The 8,952-nt window shown below is 39.3% G+C and overlaps 1 non-coding gene across 1 annotated transcript; it reads left to right on the top strand.

Annotated features, from left to right (window-relative positions):
- Positions 1 to 7,325: 7,325 nt before the first annotated feature.
- On the top strand, positions 7,326 to 7,401 carry TRNAG-GCC (transfer RNA glycine (anticodon GCC)). Its single transcript has one exon. It is a non-coding gene; the product is annotated as a tRNA-Gly (tRNA).
- Positions 7,402 to 8,952: the final 1,551 nt, after the last annotated feature.

Here is an 8,952-nt window from a genome sequence, read left to right as displayed (position 1 = left end):
CCGCCAGAGAGGTGAGCGCGGTTTTCTTCTCTTCGGTGATGCTGGAATTGAGATTATTTATTCATGACGTGGGTCCTTTTTAAATGAGCCATTCAAGGGAAATATTCAAAAGACGCACTACTTGGGCACCACGCTAAATGCTCTCACTAGTATTCATAGATTTTGAATTTTAGGTACTCTGCATTGAAGGGTTATACAATACCACATGCTATCACGACCCGAGGCACGGCTCAGGGCTGCTCGGTCCCCCGACCGACAGCCGAGATGCTTGGATGAAGTCATTATCTATAAATCTGCACCGAGTCTCACACTTCCTTTCATTCATTCAAACTAGCCACTGCTTGTAATTCACAGTTCTCCTGGAAAGATATCATGCTCTTTATCTAGCCAGCGGTGTAATAAAAGAATGGATAAAAATAACGGAAATGTCCATTAATATTTAAATAACAGTATTGTTTATTACCTATATTCTCCCTTTCACAATATACTCATTCAATCTTTGTTGTGAATCTCAACTTCCACATAACAGCCTATCCTTTCTCGCATTACTGATGGAAAAATTACACCACTTAGCCCACATCGATAAAAACTATAACTTGACCTGATCCATATAAAAGAAATTGAAATTTGTAATAAATAATATAAGCAGTCGACGGTTTATCAATTGAGAATTATGATTTGAAATTGAGTTCCTGAGGAAAATTTTGAAATTTACGTTTTCTCCTTAGCTTGGAAAAATTATACCTAAGGGAAAAGAAAACTTGAAAAATCCATCGAATCAGGCGTGGCTATATTAAATTTAAAGCATTCACAGAGTCATGACATAATTACAATAAAAACCGAATAATTGTATCCCGCCTTTGAAAGGCGCAGGTTGATCAATACAGGCCTCTAGGGTTTCAAAGATTTATTATGTAATTAGTATGACATATGCAGTAAATATTAGTTTTGGGATATTAAGTAACTATTCAAGTCTTGTACGTGTTAGTTTGCTCAATATGCAGACCGTTGGTGACGCAGCAGATATCCCTGCTGAATTCAACTTTGCTAAACTCGTTTTAACATATCATGATCGATAGAAGTGACTGCCTATTCCATTCTTTCTTTCTTTCAGTTTTGCTAAATCACATGGCAAAAGGGCCACAATTACACACTGATTAATATAATTCCATAAGAAAAAGTCACATTGGGTAAGATCAGATGAGCTTAAAGGCCACATGCAAAGAGTATTGTCATTAACAAAAGTACGTCCAATCCAACGATCAGAAAGTTCAGCATCATGGAAATCGCGGAAGTCTCCAAGAAAATGGTGGGAGCCCCAGCTAGTTACAAAATGAAATCAGCTGTATCTTTCTGTAAAGTTAGCTTAGCCATTATTGCTGAATGTGCAGATAAATGTTCCCATAGCAGTTTTCTCTGGAGCAAAAAAAATGACAAATAAACTGTCGAAAAAGAAACAGGACAGAACATTTTATTTTAGGTGAATCTTTAAGTGTTCTTGGACTTCACGAGGATCTTGTGCTAACAATATATACGCGCATTGATACAGTTCACATTTCGTGAAGCATTAGCATCAAAATTAACTTATTCAGCCAAAACCTATTTCCAGTAACTTTTCTTGAACGTTTAAACAGAATTGTAAACAAAAATTTTGAGCCTGGGGAACTACAATATTGTAGTAGCTACAACTGTACCCGGTTTGATTTCAACTGAAGGTATTTCTGCGGAATTTGCCATGTAGTTGGGTGCAACATCTGCGATTCCCTACTGGCGAATTTCTTAGGGTTCTTGGCCAATGTTTATCGCAAAATATTAATAGGTTCAACTCATGAGCTAAAGACTCCACTATTTACGATACATGTGACCCAGGATTGTTTACTTTGAATAGAAAGTGAAGCATAATTAGTTAAGTCGAGGGGGTAGTTAAACCAAAAACCCAATTCTAATAATATGTACTGAAAAAAGAAAATAGCATTAAAATATAATAAGCTTTGACTCGGATTTTAGCAGAGAAGGTCATTAAACATGTGCTTAATTAACTGGTAATTAATTGGTACAAATATCCTTTTCATTTTGATTAAATATTGAGTGCATGCGGCCTCATTACTTCTACAAGTATTCTACTCCGAAATGATAGTCGCATTGCGCGAAAAAAATGACGCGGATTGAGGTGTTACACTTGATGAAGAGTTTGCTCAAAAGACTACGCGCTTCCTTGCGATTTAAATCCGAAGGGAAAAGGATTGAATAGATAAAATTCTTACAATTCCCTTAAAAGTTTCGACACGAAAAGTAAAAAGAAAACGTGCGGTTGGCATTTTCATTGACGTCCGTCTCGACCAGTAATCTATGCCCCAAGGAGGATCGCGGCGACGCTAACCGATATAAAAACCATTGCACGAAAGTCGTCCCTCCTACATGACTACTAATAAAGAGGAAAATATGGAAGAGAATGATTTCCTCTTTTCCCGGATCTGCTGTAAAATTAAAACATCGACGGTGCCGTTGCGACTTTTATCGAGGAAACTAAGCTGCAAACCCGTCAAAGGAGGCGTCTCGATTTTCATCCGAAGAGGAAATTCACGCCGTCAGGCTATTTGGATGAACAAATCCAGGAGCAAAAAAACGTACTAAACCACATAGTGTCGATAGAGGGGGGTGATGGTGGAGTGGGTAATATATGTCCGCGCGCTTCTTTGAATACCCGGCAGTGGAAAGACGAAACAAGGGCGCACGAGGTAAGGGAATGGGAAGTGGGAAAAGGGTTAAATTATGACCTTTTGAGGACTTGGGAAGTTAAAGAGACAGCAATTTGGGATGGGTGAGCAGGAATGGACGCCCTCTGGGAAGGGCTTCATTCAAATGGAAGGGCTTAATCTTAAACCCTCGCCATGGACGGCGTATCAAGACACTGGCCGATGGGGTTTCCACGCTCAGCCACGAAAAATCCTTCGAAAATTGACACATTCTTTTTATTTAGTAATTTATCCAAGAACCACCAAGTATCCTTCTGCAATAGATAACAAATAAAAGATAATATTAAGCATTAGAGTATTGTAAATGGTGATTTACCATTTAGGATGCGTTTATGTTAGGCAATACAGACTAACCACTAATGCATTTAGTAGCCTCGCCTGGCAATACAAAAATAATAATGAACGATACTAATTTGGAACTAAAATATTACCCAGAAAATATGGCACTTGGAAGAAATAACAAAAAAATGAAAAGCAGAACGCAATGGAAATTGTCCATATTGGAAACGTTATATGGCAGCGAATTTCCACTAACTTTACTACGTGTACCTCCAGATATAATAAAAGCTTTTAAAATTTTCATGCTTTGTCAATCTCTTTTTAAGATTATACAAATAAAATCATTATTCACTGTAGTGTAAATTGCACTAATTAAGGTGTAATTGTGTTCCTTAAGGATGTCTGGCCAAAGTCAACCAATGTTAGGATTTAACTACCGATGATGGATGATGATGGATGTGAATGATGACATACATGCAGTTGAAAATAAACACGCTTAAGAAGGAGTACAGATAGGGGAAAGAAGGCGTTTGTTATGAGTGGGTAACTGCGGGAATTCTGATTCACAGTAAGATGATGGTTTTGCAAATGAAAGGGTACCTGGTTACGAATTTTGCAACGGGGTCCATAGAGGAAGATATTGCGGAATAGTTCGACGGACTTGCAGTGAGCATGCGTAATTTAATTGAAGTATTTTGAGTCAGCAAGAGTACGGCTATAACCACCTCAATTATCATTCCCAAGATAAATATGATGGACTATACACAGATTTTGAGTCCTCCTTTGAAGATTTAAATGATGGAAAAAACATTTTGAGTCCTGGCAACTAAGGGGCTCGGCCCAATCGGCCGTGTGTCGTGCCCGGCAGCGGGGGAGGAAAGGCTTCGCGATCGTCATCCCACGAAACACTTGCAAGGGTAAACCAGCAGCAGCAGGACAGAAGAAGCAGGAGAAGAAGACCACATTAGCTAGAATAGGAACGTGGTATGTTAGGACAATGATGAGGACAGGGAAATTGTAGAATGTTAAGCGAGAGATTGAAAGGGGAAAATAGATATTTTAGGTCAATGTGAGGTGAGATGCAAGGATAGCGGGGATTACTGGAGTGATAATTATAGAATAATATACAGCGGCGGGGACGAGAGCCAACGAGAGGTTGTCGTAGTATCAAATGAAGCGGTAGAAAAAAGTGTAGTCAACATAGAACAGGCAACGGATAGAATATTACTAGTAAAGATAAAAGCAGAACCGACGAACTTGGTTAATATTCAGGTATACATGCCACGGAGAAACCATTAGGAGGAAGAGGCCGATAGGATATATGATCAATTAGAGGACATAATCGCATGTTTTCCTGCAGGAAAACATTTGATAGTGATGGGGGATTGGAATGAGACGGTAGGCGAAGGAAGAGATGGTGATGAGGTGCGGGACTACAGTTTAGGCACGAGGAATGACTTCGGGGAGAAAGTAGATGAGTTCTGCAGGAGACAGGGGTTAGTCATCACCAACACTTGGTTTAGACACCACAAAAGACGCAGGTATACATGGAAAATGCCAGGTGACTCAGAAAGGTATCAGCTAGATTATATTCTGGTTATACACAGGTTTATTATTATTTATTATTATTAAAAATACACATGTGCTGATGGACAGTGTCAGGTGGCACACAAGTCCCAAATAATCGCAAAAGATAATAGATAAAATCAGACTTCAAAACACAAATCTCTTTAACAAAACAAGTGAATCCCCATCCCATTTACAACCATTAATCAGCAAGAAAAAAAGATAAATTTAAAAAATTAAGCTATTACATATAATACAATTCACCACACATCAATCAAATTATTACATATATACCTTACACCTATTCTTAAAACTATACACTCTGTTAGGAAAGGGCTCGAATATTTTTGCAGGTAAGGTGTTCCAATCAACAGTTGTTCTATTTAGAAAAGAAAATTTTTTGCATTTGTTCTCTGTGCCCGGCATTTTACCTTAAATTTGTGATCATTTCTGCCTATAAAATTTTGGTTCCCCGCCTCTTTCCTAAGATCTGCCCAAGCTTTCTCCCCTTCAGAATTCGGAACATTCCACAAAGTCTGCTTACTTTCCTTCTAGTTTGTAAAGGTTCCCAGCCCAGCGTTTCTATCATGTCAGACACACTCTCCATCCTCCTATGCTTCCCCAGCATATATCGGGCAGCCTTTCTTTGCACCTTTTCCTGTTTTTTAATATGACCTTCTTCATGAGGGTCCCATACAAGAGAAGCGTACTCAAAAATTGGTCTTACTAGGGTCTGATACGCCTTCTCCTTGGTTGCTCTAACGCTTCCTTTGAGGTTTCTCATTACCCAATGAAGAGTTTTGAAAGCTTTATTAAAGATGTACTCGACATTTAGCCCCATCCTAAGTCCTTAGTTAAATATACACCTAAGTATTTGCAAGTATCACTTCTAGGAATGACATTTTCTGAGAATTTATATTCCCTATTGTTTCCATTTACCTTATTGCTAAAAGTGATGGATTTGCATTTGCTAACATTAATATCCATCCCATTTTTTGTCACCCAATCCGCCATTTTATTAATGTCCCTTTGAAGTTTGTCACGGTCTCTGTCATTTTCTACTTTCCTGTAGATAATACAGTCGTCTGCAAAAAGTCTTATCTGAGAATTAATATTTACTGGGAGATCATTTATATAGATTAAAAACAAGAGCGTGCCAAGTACGCTTCCTTGTGGGACTCCCGATGTTACTCTTGTTTTTTCAGAATACACTTTTCCTAATTTGACCCTTTTTGTTGACCTTCCATGAAATTTTTGACCCAAGAGAGTACTCTTCCATCTGTGTGTAGTGGCAATTGGCCCATCTTAAGCATTAAGCGATCGTGGTCAACTTTGTCAAAGGCTTTTGACAGATCGACTATTATAGCATCCACTTCTATTCAATAGCTTTCATACAACTGATGTCAAGCCTCCAGAGGTACTTGTAAAATTTATTTCTATTATCTATCCCGATTATTTTCTGTAGAAAACTTTCTTTGGCTATTTTCTTTTCTCTATTCAATTCACGAACTATTTTTTTGTAAATTATGAGCCATTCCGAGCTCTCGTTCCGTTTTTTGTGAATCACTCTTAGTTTTATCTCCAAGGATTTAATTTTGCGGTTGTAGAACTCTGGATCAGTATTTTCTTTAAGAATTTTTTCCGGGACAAATTTATTTAATCCCTCCTCCATTATCCCCTTAAATGTTTTCCAGATTTCTTCTTAATTCTGCCCACCACTTACCCATTCCGAATACTTTTCCCTTAAAAAGGTCTGGAACCCTTCCCTATCACCACGTTTACATTGCCAAACTATCTTTTTGTTTACTAGCCCCTTATACTGAGCCCTCTCCCAGTTTAGATACATGCGCACAGCTGAATAATCACTTATTCCTGGAAGGACCTCTACTGTTTAGGAACAGTGTGATAAATTCGCACAGCTTCCCGGGAGCGGATGCGAACTCTGACCACAATTTAGTTCTTATGAAATGTAGCGTTCGTTTCAAAAAGATAAGGCGGGGGCGGTGGGTTAGAAAATGTAACGTAAAAGCATTGAATGGTTTGAAAAGTAAGGAGTACCAACAGACTGTAGAGGAAATCATGGAGGATGAGCCTAGTACTATCGAAGAAAAATGGGAAAGTATCAAGAAAGGGTTATCTAAAGCCGCAAAAGACAATATTGGAACCGTTAACGTGAAAAGGACTAGGAAACCATGGGTCACGGATGAGATGATTAAAAAGATGGATGAGCGGAGAAAATGGAAGAATGTACACACGGTGTTAGGCAAAATGAAGTAAAAAGAGTTAAACAATAAATTGAGGCGGGTGACAAATAAAGCAAAAGAAGCAAACTGGAAGACGTAGTGCGAGGATATGGAAAGTTTGCAGAGGATGGGTGAAATTGGTGCGCTGTACAGCAAAGTTAAATCTTTATCGGGAAGTAAGAAAGGGAGATCTATGCTAACAGTTGTTGCATGCTAAGGCGGGCAAGATAATAGTTGACGCAGGAAAGGTCCAATAGAGATTGAATATATAGAAGAACTGTATAGTAAAGAACTTAGACCAACAAAGTTAGACATAGAAAAGGAACATGACGTAGAGGAAGATAGTTTAGGCCCAGGTATACTCGACGATGAGATAGCAAGGGCATTAAGAAAGATGAAACTAAATACGAGCTATCTCTTGGCCAAAGAATCAGGGCACTTGGTTGTATAAGGCATCGCAGATCTTAGTGTAAATTATGTTTCCTGGATAGCTCAAGTGGTTTAGAGCATCCGCCTGCCAAGTGGAAAGATCCGGAGTTCAAGTCCCGGTCTAGGAAATATTTTTACACTTGTGATTTGCCTGATTCCGCCTTCCCCACCTCCACTGTGTTCGTCCTTTATATGTGCTCCTATCCATTTTCCTTGTATCTATTTCTATGTGAATGAGTGTATATATATATATATTTATATATGTACACATAGGACACCCTGCCGCACACCTTTTTGGTGGCTCGCAGGGTATTGATGTAGATGTAGATGAATCTATATATTTTTTCGTGTACATAAATTTCGCGAAATATATGATAGAATCAGCTGACTTGAGGACTCCTTCCCACGGGCAAAACGAGATAGCAACTGTAGGGTTACAAATAGAAAAAATTTCACCTGCTACCCACAGCGTCTAGGGAATAATTAGTTCTACTCAAATGCATGTACTTTCACGATTCTCATGTGTTTTGCTGTCAAAAACCTTGCGGCATGACTGCGTGGGAATACCATGACACAATGTAGTGCTTGTTCCAATATTAGTTGCTCTGCTTGATTCGTTTTTTGAAATTCCCCTTCCATCCCTCGTCTCTGTGTGGGGGGATCCTCCCGTTGCCTGCAGCTTTGTGTCACATTCCCTACCTTTGTCTTTGGTAGTGGAGACCATTGTATGCTGCACGTCCAAGTGATATTAGATTTTCGCCTCCTTATTTTTCAAATTCTAGCTTGCACGTATTGGATAAATTTTTGCTACATTCCTTGTGGCATGCATTTGTTATTTGATAGCATATGTATTTGAATGCGCATAAGGTGAAAGGTTTTTTGTATGAATGTATACGCTTATGTCAGTGTGCATTGTAAGAATATGTTAAATTTGCATGTAGTTTATTCTCTTTTACGAGTGGTGAACTAACACCCTTGCGGTGGCTCGCGGAGTATTATGTAAGTGTGTTAGTAGATGAAAAAATCAAAGCCTTTCAGCGACAGCACAGATATATGTATTTATACACGCATGCATAGTTTGGGTGGGTCGCGGTAGTCAAGGGGTAGAGCGTCCGACTACTGGCCGGGCCGCGCCGGCAGCAATTTTCATCTACATAATGCCCCGCAAGCCACCGCAATGGCGTGTTGCGGCGGGTGTTAGGTCATTAACTATAAAAAGGAACAATACCACAGGCCAAATCAAAACCCACAAGCAAAGCTATACCCACAAAGACGTAAACATTCATGCAAAAATCCCTTCATCCAACACGCATGCGAACACATGCACCATAAATCAACAAACAATTGCACCCCAGGATGCAGTATGGAATCCATCCGACAACAAGCAAGCCAGATTATGAAAAGAAAGAATGGGAAACCCCACCACCACATGAACCAGCAACATAAAACGCTCTCTTCCCCAAAGAAACAGGTAGGGAACGTGACCCAACACTGCAGGCAACGGGAGGATCCCTCCCACGGAGAAAGACGTGGGATGGAAGGTGATCCTGAAAAAGACAAAAGATATAACTAACAACACTGTAAAGAGCACTACATTACTGAAAGGTTTTCGAATTAGATCATGCCGAAAGCAAGGGTTTTGACAACAACCCACACGTGGTTAGTGAACGTGCATGCAA

The sequence above is a fragment of the Hetaerina americana genome, unplaced genomic scaffold, assembly GCF_022747635.1.
Source record: "Hetaerina americana unplaced genomic scaffold, ioHetAmer1.1.p SCAF_8, whole genome shotgun sequence".
NCBI lineage: Eukaryota > Metazoa > Arthropoda > Insecta > Odonata > Calopterygidae > Hetaerina > Hetaerina americana.
The sequence above is the reverse complement of the archived record's forward strand: the minus strand, read 5'-3'. Positions and strand labels throughout refer to the sequence as shown.